This window comes from Hyla sarda, chromosome 5, assembly GCF_029499605.1.
Source record: "Hyla sarda isolate aHylSar1 chromosome 5, aHylSar1.hap1, whole genome shotgun sequence".
Classification (NCBI taxonomy): domain Eukaryota; kingdom Metazoa; phylum Chordata; class Amphibia; order Anura; family Hylidae; genus Hyla; species Hyla sarda.
In genome coordinates this window covers 230112359-230124460 of record NC_079193.1, presented here as the reverse complement: position 1 = coordinate 230124460, position 12102 = coordinate 230112359, and the positions used below count along the sequence as shown (strand labels likewise).

The 12102-nt window shown below is 44.3% G+C and overlaps 1 protein-coding gene across 1 annotated transcript in view; it reads right to left on the bottom strand.

Annotated features, from left to right (window-relative positions):
* Window positions 1-5915, bottom strand: part of CDKAL1 (CDK5 regulatory subunit associated protein 1 like 1) — a 1066055-nt gene extending 1060140 nt beyond the window's left edge. Inside the window, 1 exon segment of the mRNA XM_056521286.1 lies at window positions 5797-5915. The gene's annotated coding sequence lies outside the window, so the exon portion shown is untranslated.
* Window positions 5916-12102: the final 6187 nt, after the last annotated feature.

Genomic DNA, 12102 nt, shown 5'->3' with positions numbered 1-12102 from the left:
GGTCTCTGCCGCTCGTCGGGCAGAGATCGGAACTGGATGCCTGCTGAAATCCTTCAGCAGGCATCCAGGGCAAACGCCGAGGGGGGCCATGTAGGCCCCCCATGTCGGCGATCGCCGCAAATCGCAAGGGAAATCGCCCTTGCGATCTGCGGCGATACCGGGCTGATCGGGTCTCTGGGACCCGACCGCCCGGTAATTTCGCATGATCCCGGCTGTCACACACAGCCAGGACCATGCTGGAGCCTAGGAGCGAGGTGGCAAGCCTGCCACCTCCTCCGATCCCCTGCGATCTGTCGGTTAGTTAACCGACCAATCGCAGGAGGGGGGGCGGTTACTTCCTCCCGTCCTGCCCGGCCCCTTGAAGTCCGGAGAGGACGGGAGGAAGACCGGAGGACGCGGCGGGGGACGGGGGAGTGCTGGGGACCGGCCCCGGTACTTACCTCGTCCCTGAAGACCCGGATCCAGACGATGAAGATGGCGGCGGCGGAGACAGGTGAGTAGATCTTCAGCCGCGGTCGGGCCCTTTACAGCAATGCACGTCGCCGTAAAGCGACATGCATTGCTGTAAAGGGACCCTGTAAACTACAACTCCCAGCATGCCCAGACAGCCCTTGGCGTCTGGGCATGCTGGGAGTTGCAGTTTTGCGACATCTGCAGGTCCACAGTTTGGAGACCACTGTGCCCTTCCAGATGTTGCAAAACTACACATCCTCAGCATGCCCTTACTGTCCAGGCATGCTGGGAGTTGTAGTGCTGTAACATCTGGCCCTTCAGATGTTGCAGAACTACAACTCCCAGCATGCCTGGACAGTTTTGGCATACTGCGAGTTGTAGTTTTGCAACATCTGGAAGGGCACAGATTGGGAACCACTGTATTAGTGGTCTGCAAACTGTAGTCCTCCAGATGTTGCAAAACTACAACTCCAAGCATGCTGGGAGTTGTAGTTCGGCAACATCTCGCTCTAAAGATGTTGCCGAACTACTACTCCCAGCATGCCTGAGAATGCTGGGAGTTGTGGTTTTGCAACAACAGGAGGCACACTGGTTGGGAAACATTGTCTGTTTCCTAACTCAGTGTTTCCCAACCCGTGTGCCTCCAGCTGTTGCAAAACTATAACTACCAGCATGCACTGATGGACTGTGCATGCTGGGAGTTGTAGTTTTGCAACAGCTGGAGGTCCCCCACCCCCCCCCCCCCCCCCACTGTGAATGTACAGGGTACATTCACATGGGCAGGGGGCTTACAGTGAGTATCAGGCTGCAAGTTTGCGATGCAGCAAATTTTGCGCGGCAGCTCAAACTCGCTGTAATCCCCCGCCCATGTGACTGTACCCTAAAAACACTACACTACCACAAAATAAAATAAAAAGTAAAAAACACTACATATACACATACCCCTACACAGCCCCCCTCCCCTCCCCAATAAAAATGAAAAACGTCTGGTACGCCACTGTTTCCAAAATGGAGCCTCCAGCTGTTGCAAAACAACAACTCCCAGTATTGCCGGACAGCCGTTGACTGTCCAGGCATGCTGGGAGTTTTGCAACAGCTGGAGGCACCCTGTTTGGGAATCACTGGCGTAGAATACCCCAATGTCCACCCCTATGCAAGTCCCTAATTTAGGCCTCAAATGCGCATGGCGCTCTCACTTTGGAGCCCTGTCGTATTTCAAGGCAACAGTTTAGGGTCACATATGGGGTATCGCCGTACTCGGGAGAAATTTCTTAACAAATTTTGGGGGGCTTTTTCTCCTTTCACCCCTCATGAAAAGGTGAAGTTGGGGTCTACACCAGCATGTTAGTGTAAAAAAAAAAATTTTTTACACCAACATGCTGGTGTTGCCCCATACTTTTCATTTTGACAAGAGGTAAAAGGGAAAAACACCCCCCAAAATTTGTAATGCAATTTCTCCCGACTACGGAGATACCCCATATGTGGGCGCAAAGTGCTCTTGGGGCGCACAACAAGGCCCAGAAGGGAGAGTGCACCATGTACATTTGAGGCGATTTGCACAGGGCTGGCTGATTGTTACAGCGGTTTTGACAAACGCAAAAAAAAAAAACCTCACATGTGACCCCATTTCGGAAACTACACCCCTCACGGAATGTAATGAGGGGTGCAGTGAGAATTTACACCCCACTGGTGTCTGACAGATCTTTGGAACAGTGGGCTGCGCAAATTAAAAATTTTGTACAGCCCACTGTTCCAAAGATCTGACAGACACCAGTGGGGGGTAAATGCTCACTGTACCCCTTGTTACGTTCCTCAAGGGGTTTAGTTTCCAAAATGGTATGCCATGTGGGGGTTATTTTGCTGTCCTGGCACCATAGGGGCTTCCTAAATGCGACATGCCCCCCGAGCAAAATTTGCTCTCAAAAAGCCAAATATGACTCCCTCTCTTATGAGCATTGTAGTTCGCCCGTAGTGCACTTCAGGTCAATTTATGGGGTACCTTCATACTCAGAAGAGATGGGGTTACAAATTTTGGGGGGTATTTTCTGCTATTAACCCTTGCAAAAATGTGAAATTTGGGGGGGAAACACACATTTTAGTGAAATTTTTTTTTTTTTTTTTTTTACGTATGCAAAAGGCGTGAAACCCCTGTGGGGTATTAAGGCTCACTTTATTTCTTGTTACGTTCCTCAAGGGGTCTAGTTTCCAAAATGGTATGCCATGTGGGTATTTTTTGCTGTCCTGGCACCATAGGGGCTTCCTAAATGCGACATGCCCCCGAGCAAAATTTGCTCTCAAAAAGCCAAATATGACTCCTTCTCTTCTGAGCATTGTAGTTCGTCCGTAGTACACTTCAGGTCAACTTATGGGGTACCCCCATACTCAGAAGAGATGGGGTTACAAATTTTGGGGGGTATTTTCTGCTATTAACCCTTGCATACATGTGAAATTTGGGTGGAAACACACATTTTAGTGACATTTTTAAAACATTTTTTTACATATGCAAAAGTCGTGAAACACCTGTGGGGTATTAAGGCTCACTTTATTCCTTGTTACGTTCCTCAAGGGGTCTAGTTTCCAAAATGGTATGCCATGTGGGTATTTGTTCCTGTTCTGGCACCATAGGGGCTTCCTAAATGCAACATGCCCCCCAAAAACCATTTCAGAAAAACGTACTCTCCAAAATCCCCTCGTCGCTCCTTCGCTTCTGAGCCCTCTACTGTGCCCGCCGAACACTTTACATAGACATATGAGGTATGTGCTTACTCGAGAGAAATTGGGCTACAAATATAAGTATACATATTCTCCTTTTACCCCTTGTAAAAATTCAAAAATTGGGTCTACAAGAACATGCAAGTGTAAAAAATGAAGATTGTGAATTTTCTCCTTCACTTTGCTGCTATTCCTGTGAAACACCTAAAGGGTTAAAACGCTGACTGAATGTCATTTTGAATACTTTGGGGGGTGCAGTTTTTATAATTGGGTCATTTATGGGGTATTTCTAATATGAAGACCCTTCAAATCCACTTCAAACCTGAACTGGTCCCTGAAAAATTGTGATTTTGGAAATTTTGTGAAAAATTGGAAAATTGCTGCTGAACTTTGAAGCCCTCTGGTGTCTTCCAAAAGTAAAAAATCGTAAATTTTATGATGCAAACATAAAGTGGACATATTGTATATGTGAATAAAAAAAATAATTATTTGGAATATCCATTTTCCTTACAAGCAGAGAGCTTCAAAGTTAGAAAAATGCAAAATTTTCAATTTTTTCATCAAATTTTGGAATTTTTCACTAAGAAACGATGCAAGTATCGACAAAATTTTACCAATAACATAAAGTAGAATATGTCACGAAAAAACAATCTTGGAATCAGAATGATAGGTAAAAGCGTCTTAGAGTTATTAATGCTTAAAGTGACAGTGGTCAGATGTTCAAAAAACGCTCTGGTCCTAAGGTGTAAAATGGCCTGGTCCTTAAGGGGTTAAAGGTCAATATGGGCTTGGTCCTTAAGGGGTTAAAGGAGATCTGTAGTGCTCTGAACTTTATCCCCTAACCAAAGGCAATGTACAGGAAAGGGGAAGTTCCGTCCCCGCATGACGCGGCAGCTGGCACGCCCCTCCATCTCTATGGGATTCATTGAGGGGCGTGCTGGCTGCCGCGTCATGCGGGGACGGAACGCCTTCTTTCCTGTACATTGCCGTGGCCCTGTACATAGAGGGATGGGGCGGGGAAGCAGCGCTAGGACCCCCGTGATCTAAAACTTATCCCCTATCCTTCGGATAGAGGATAAAGTTCAGAGCACTACAGATCTCCTTTAATAAGGAAAATTGCTCCTGAAAACCCCACCACTAGGGGGTCCCCATACATACTGGGACACTACCAGTCCAGCAGCAGCATCGTCAGGCTTGTCCATGAATCATGGACAAAGTTGTATGAGCAGACCCACCAATCACCTTCCACCACAAGAGAGGGACACGCCCCCCCCTTCCCCTGAGAGAATTTCTAACACTGAGCTGGTGAAAAGAGATATTTTAATAATAAACGTAGGTGCATAAAAATTAGACGTACATGGTCAGAATTAGGTGCAGAGTAACTGCCAGTTACGATTTAATTAGCATAATAAGACAACTGGGAATAATGGAGGAAAAGAGGTACAGATCAGTAAACAATAAGCAGCATAGCCATCAGCATCACCCGCAGCTCATTTTACCATTGTAGCCAGTTTTTGAACTGAACTGAACACCATGGTGGACTGCACTTTAGTCCGATTTAAAAACTGGTTACAGAGGGGAAAAATTAGCCGCCTGCAGTCTACAGCGACTCCGGACACCTCACAGAAATGAATGGGGTATGGCGGGGGTACAGCAGAAGGTAGTTTTGAAATTTCCCTCCAGGATCCAGCTGCCATATGCCCTAAACGTGGTGTGAATGAAGCCTAGTCTAACGAAAGGCACAGGACCACCATTCATATGCGAATAAGGGGAAAAGGAGCAACTTCATTGGTAGTGAGCTATCAATACTATACTAGCAGGTACACTGGTCCTCATTACATGCAGAAGTCACCTGTGCAGCCTCTGTACTGGCATCATGTATATCTTTCATATTAAGCGCCATGTATATCTTTCATATTAAGCGCCATGTATATCTTTCATATTAAGCGCCATGTATATCTTTCATATTAAGCGCCATGTATATCTTTTATATTAAGCGCCATGTATATCTTTTATATTAAGCGCCATGTATATCTTTCATATTAAGCGCCATGTATATCTTTCATATTAAGCGCCATGTATATCTTTCATATTAAGCGCCATGTATATCTTTCATATTAAGCGCCATGTATATCTTTCATATTAAGCGCCATGTATATCTTTTATATTAAGCGCCATGTATATCTTTCATATTAAGCGCCATGTATATCTTTCATATTAAGCGCCATGTATATCTTCTATATTAAGCGCCAAGTATATCTTTTATATTAAGCGCCAAGTATATCTTTTATATTAAGCGCCAAGTATATCTTCTATATTAAGGGCCAAGTATATCTTTTATATTAAGCGTCATGTATATCTTCTATAGCTCACTGCTGCAGAGACTTGTCCTGTCACCCAGCACGGACCCAGACATCTGCCAGCAATGTGCGCCAGCCTGAGGAGAGGGGAGGCGGATATCCTGCACTGTCCTCACGACAGAGGCTCCGGTACAGCGACGGTGACAGGACCTCTCTGCCCTCATATAGTTGGCGGGAAACGAGGGCCACACAGGACGGCTACAGATAGAAGCTGACACAACAGACACCCGTCCGGGTCCTCACACACTCTCAGGCCCCGCCGCTCACTCACCAGGCTCCACGCGAATGCTGCCAAATGACAAGAAAGCTCCTCAGCCACTCACACACTAAACTTTCCAGCAGTCCCACCATGCAAGTTTACACACGTGACCACGCCACACGCTGTACGGGGGAGCGTTGTGGACAAACTACTTCAAAAAGCGAATGTTATCCTACCCAGAGTGTTCACGAAGGTGTCAGTATAGAGCTGTGTTTCCCAACCAGGGTGCCTCCAGCTGTTGCAAAACTACAACTCCCAGCATGTCCGGACAGCCGAAGGCTGTCCGAGCATGCTGGGAGTTGTAGTTTTGCAACAGCTGGAGGCACCCTTGTTTCGGAAACACTGGTATAGAAGAAAAGTAACTGCATAGTTCCTGCCTGAGATTAAAAGACCGCATAGAGATCTATACTAATTCCAGTTAGATTTCTTCACCTCACACCGGTATATATATGATATATACATTACATAAAGCAGCAGCCTGAAGGGACGAGCTCCCAGCTCCATTATATAAATAAAATTATGTAAAAAAAATTAACATATGTGGTATCGCTGCACGCGTAATTGTCTAAATTAATAAAATATAATGTTAATTAAACCGCACGGTCAATGTAAATAAAACAAAGTCCAGAATTGCACACTTTTGGTCACTTCATAGGGGGACATTTATCATTATTTGTGTATGGTAGAAGCATTTTACCCCTTTTCCCGAATTCTAAATTATGTGCAGAAGCGCTAAATTTATCAATCAAGTGCAATGAGCTTCATAAATTGCGGGTAAATATAGTAATCTCCTAAATCCACTCTTTGGAAAATAGAATCAATGATTTAGAGCATCTTGCTACGTTAAGTCCAAGATGGCTTATATTTGCGCAAAAAAAACAGCTCTTGCGGCAAAATTTTTGGTGTAAAAAAAAAGTATGCAGTTAATAAATCCATGTGTACTATAGATGTCACTCCAAGGTACCCTGATTCAGCCACATCTGGAGGACATGCTCTACCAAAATGTGCGCAAAAAAATTGCGCAAAAAAAGGGCTTGCGCAAAATTTTGCGCAAAAAAAATACACACAAAACAGGGGTAAAATCTTTGATACATGTCCCCCATAGAGCATAAAAAAAATTCATAAAAAGGGATCAAAAAGTTCAAAAACAAAACTGATACCATTAAAAACTACCGGGGAAAAAAAAAAAAGTTATAGGGGTAAGAAGGAGACTATTTCTCCCGTTACTATCTTCCGTCACAAAATAACGGACGTTATTAATAACGGGCTATAACAGGTTAAAACGGGTATTAGAAAAATCCTATAGACTATAATGGGATTTTCTAACGGCCGTTAGGGATTTTGTTACTGCCGTTTTACAGCTGATTTTCAGACTGAACTTCGTACGAATCTTAAAAATTGAGTAATTTTGTAGTGTGAAAGAAGCCTTAGGCTAGGTTTCCACTTTTTTTTTTTTTGCAAAAACGCCAATGAAAACATCAATTTGGCTGCGGCCAGATGTTAGCTGCAAGTCAATAGGCAACTGCAAAATGCCATTTCCACTTGGCGTTTTTCAGTTTGGTCCTTTTTTTAATCCTTTTGGCATTTTTCAGCAATTTTTGGCTCCTTGGCAGTTTTTCAAAAACAACCTCTTGTTGAGACTTTGGCATTTTTTTAAGGAAAATCTTGCCATTTTCCTTCCATAGAAGTCTATGGAAGTGAAAAAACACCAAGAAAAACACCAAGAAAAACACCATGTGGGTTTTAATTTTGGCAGCGTTTTTTATTCATTTTTGGACTTTAGTTATCAAAAAAGTGTTGGAGACACATTTTTTAATAAAATTTCGTAGGGTACCATTAAACAAATAATAAAAAAAATATACAGTAGTGATGGAAAAAAATGTATTTAATGAAATTTATCTTTTTTATAGTGACATTTTTATAGTTTTTTTTAAACAGGGATTAATTTATGTGGGTGGGCAGGGAACTAAAAATGATGCCGACAAAAATAAAAAGTTAAAAAGGGGGCATTTAAATGTAAAAATAATATATTTAATTTAATTAATTTTGTTAAACTTTTTATTAATTTATTTTAATAATGTGTTGAATAAAGTGTGTTTGTGTTTTTAACTTTTTTCACATTTGTTTTCTTTCTTTTTTTTTCTTTTTTTAGGTAGTATTACTACTCCCAGCATGGAACAGACTGTTCCATGATGGGAGTAGTAGTACATGTACTAATTGACAGATCACCCCAGATGTCACTTCAGACACCCATTGTGATCCTCCTGTATAATGTATACATGTGGCCAGCCGCTCTTCTATGGTCCCCAGCACTGCCGTATATATACACCTATTTATATTTCCCCCAAAGAGCTGTGATTGGCCAGATGGTTTCAGCTAATCACAACTCTCTGTGGGAAATATGAATAGGTGTATATATATACGGAAGTGCAGGGGACCATAGAAGAGCGGCCAGTGATGTAAAGTTTACCTCTATCCGTAGAAAACTTAGAGCGCATGCACAGCACTATGCTAACAGCGTAGGGCTAACGTAGGCAGCATTAGTAGTGTAGCGCTAGCGTAGCCCTGCGCATACGCAGTTGTCCGTACCACACATGGCTTGCGTTAGTAGCATAGTGATAGGGTAGCTGTAGAAAGCTGAATGCGCATGCTCGGGCCTCTAGCGTAGGCAGATGGAAACCAGCGTAGGCTTAGCGTAGTTTAACCCCTTAAGGACGCCAGACGCATCCATACGCCCCCGTTTTAAAGTCCTTAACCCCTTAAGGACACATGACGTTCTCATATGTCTCCATTTCCGAGTCCTTAAGGACACATGACGTATGAGAACGTCATGTGTTTTACCGGCCCCCCGCAACCATCTGGAGCGGAGCCGATGCCCGATGTTTGCTGAAATCGTTCAGCAGGCATCGGGGCATATCGCCCAGGGGGGTCATGATGACCCCCCATGTCGGCGATGGCCGCAGATCGCTGGACAATTCTGTCCAGCGATCTGCGGCGGATTCCGGGTCAATCGGGTCTCCAGTGACCCGGTGACCCGGAATTATTGGCTGATCGGGGCCGTCAGAGATGGCCCCGAACAGCCAGAGCCAGAAGGGGTGAGCCGGCCGGCCGACCAATCAGGGCGCCTGCTGCGGGTGTCACTCCCGCAACCCGCTCCGCCCCTCTTCCGGAGGACGTGAGCGGGTGCGGGACGTGCACCCCGGGTGCTGGGGACCCCGATCCCCGGCGCCCCTGTTGGGATCGGGGCCCCAGGAGCAGCGACGACGAGGGACTGACCTGTGCGGCTGGATCGTTGGAGGTGAGTGACAGCCTCCTGCTGTTGCTTAGCAACAGCTCCCAGCATGCAAAAAGGGCATGCTGGGAGCTGTAGTTATGCAACAGCAGGAGGCAGACCACCACAACTCCCAGCATTCCCTTATGGGCATGCTGGGACTTGTAGTTTTGCAACAGCTGGAGGCACATTCTTTCTATGGAAAAGTGTACCTTCAGCTGTTGTATAACTACAACTCCCAGCTTGCACAATCAGCTAAAGTGCATGCTGGGAGTTGTAGTGGTGCATCTGGTGGTTGCATAACTACAACTCCCAGCATGCCCGTTGGCTGTCGGTGACTGCTGAGAGTTGTAGTTTTGCAACAGCTGAAGGCACACTGAGTTAAGTAGCAAACCAGTGTGTCTCGAGCTGTTGCATAACTACAATCCCCAGCATCCCCAGCCAAAGTAGTATGCCTCCAGCTGTTGCATAACTACAAGACCCAGCATGCCCTTCCACCGTCCCTACATGCTGGGGGTTGTAGCTTTTGCAACAGCTGAAGGCACACTGGTTGCAAAACACTGAGTTTGTTACCAAACTCGGTGTTTCACAACCAGTGTGCCTCCAGCTGTTGCAAAACTACAACTCCCAGAATGCACTGATAGACCGTACATGCTGGGAGTTGTAGTTTTGCAACAGCTGGATGTTTCACCCCCCCCCCAATGTGAATGTACAGGGTACACTCACATGGGCGGAGGATTACAGAAAGTATCCGGCTGCAAGTTTGAGGTGCTACAAAATTTCTGCCGCAGCTCAAACTGCTAGCGAGAAACTACTGTGAACCCCCGCCCGTGTGACTGTACCCTAAAAACACTACACTACACTACCACAAAATAAAATAAAAAGTAAAAAACACTACGTATACACATACCCCTACACAGCCCCCCTCCCCTCCCCAATAAAAATGAAAAGCGTCTGGTACGCCACTGTTTCCAAAACGGAGCCTCCAGCTGTTGCAAAACAACTACTCCCAGTATTGCCAGATAGCCGTTGACTGTCTAGGCATGCTGGGAGTTTTACAACAGCTGGAGGCACCCTGTTTGGGAATCACTGGCGTAGAATACCCCTATGTCCACCCCTATGCAAGTCCCTAATTTAGGCCTCAAATGCGCATGGCGCTCTCACTTTGGAGCCCTGTCGTATTTCAAGGCAACAGATTAGGGCCACATATGGGGTATCGCCGTACTCGGGAGAAATTGCCTAACAAATTTTGGGGGGTATTTTCTGCTATTACCCTTTTTAAAAATGTAAAGTTTTTGGGAAAACAAGCATTTTAGGTAAAAAAAAATATATATTTTTTTTTACATATGCAAAAGTTGTGAAACACCTGTAGGGTATTAAGGTTCAAATTACCCCTTGTTACGTTCCCCGAGGGGTCTAGTTTCCAAAATGGTATGCCATGTGTTTTTTTTTTTGCTGTCCTGGCACCATAGGGGCTTCCTAAATGCGGCATGCCCCCAGAGCAAAATTCGCTTTCAAAAAGCCAAATGTGACTGCTTCTCTTCTGAGACCTGTAGTGCGCCAGCAGAGCACTTTTCACCTCCATATGGGGTGTTTTCTGAATCGGGAGAAATTGGGCTTCAAACTTTGGTTTTTTTTTCTGCTATTACCCTTTTTAAAATTGTAAAAATTTTGGGAAACCAAGCATTTTAGGTAAAAAAAATATATATTTTTTTACATATGCAAAAGTCGTGAAACACCTGTAGGGTATTAAGGTTCACATTACCCCTTGTTACGTTCCCCGAGGGGTCTAGTTTCCAAAATGGTATGCCATGTGTTTTTTTTTTTGCTGTTCTGGCACCGTAGGGGCTTCCTAAATGCGGCATGCCCCCAGAGCAAAATTTGCTTTCAAAAAGCCAAATGTGACTCCTTCTCTTCTGAGACCTGTAGTGCGCCAGCAGAGCACTTTTCACCCCCATATGGGGTGTTTTCTGAATCGGGAGAAATTGCGCTTCAAATTTTGGGGGGTATTTTCCGCTATTTCCCTTTTTAAAAATGTAAACATTTTGGGAAAACAAGCATTTTAGGTAAAAAAAAAAAGTTTTTTTTTTTACATATGCAAAAGTCGTGAAACACCTGTAGGGCATTAAGGTTCACATTACCCTTTATTACGTTCCCCGAGGGGTCTAGTTTCCAAAATTGTATGCCATTTGTTTTTTTTTTGCTGTTCTGGCACCATAGGGGCTTCCTAAATGCGGCATGCCCCCAGAGCAAAATTTCCTTCAAAAAAGCCAAATGTGACTCCTTCTCTTCTGAGACCTGTAGTGCGCCAGCAGAGCACTTTTCACCCCCATGCAAGGTGTTTTCTGTATCGGGAGAAATTGGGCTTTAAATTTTGGGGGGTATTTTCTGCTATTACCCTTTTTAAAAATGTAAAATTTTTGGGAAACCAAGCATTTTAGGTAAAAAATATATATATTTTGTTTACATATGCAAAAGTCGTGAATCACCTGTGGGGTATTAAGGTTCACTTTACCCCCTGTTACATTCCCCAAGGGGTCTAGTTTCCAAAATAGTATGCCATGTGTTTTTTATTTGCTGTCCTGGCACCATAGGGGCTTCCTAAATGCGGCATGCCTCCCAAAAACCATTTGTCGCTCCTTCCCTTCTGAGCCCTCTACTGCGCCCGCTGAAAAATTAACATAGACATATGAGGTATGTGCTTACTCGAGAGAAATTGGGTTTCAAATACAAGTAAAAATTTTCTCCTTTTTACCCCTTGCAAAAATTCAAAAATTGGGTCTACAAGAACATGCGATTGTAAAAAATGAAAATTTTGAATTTTCTCCTTCACTTTGCTGCTATTCCTGTGAAACACCTAAAGGGTTAATACACTTACTGAATGTCATTTTGAATACTTTGGTGGGTGTAGTTTTTATAATGGGGTCTTTTATGGGGTATTTCTAATATGAAGACCCTTCAAATCCACTTGAAAACTGAACTGGTCCCTGAAAAATAGTGAGTTTGAAAATTTTGTGAAAAATTTCAAAATTGCTGCTGAACTTTGA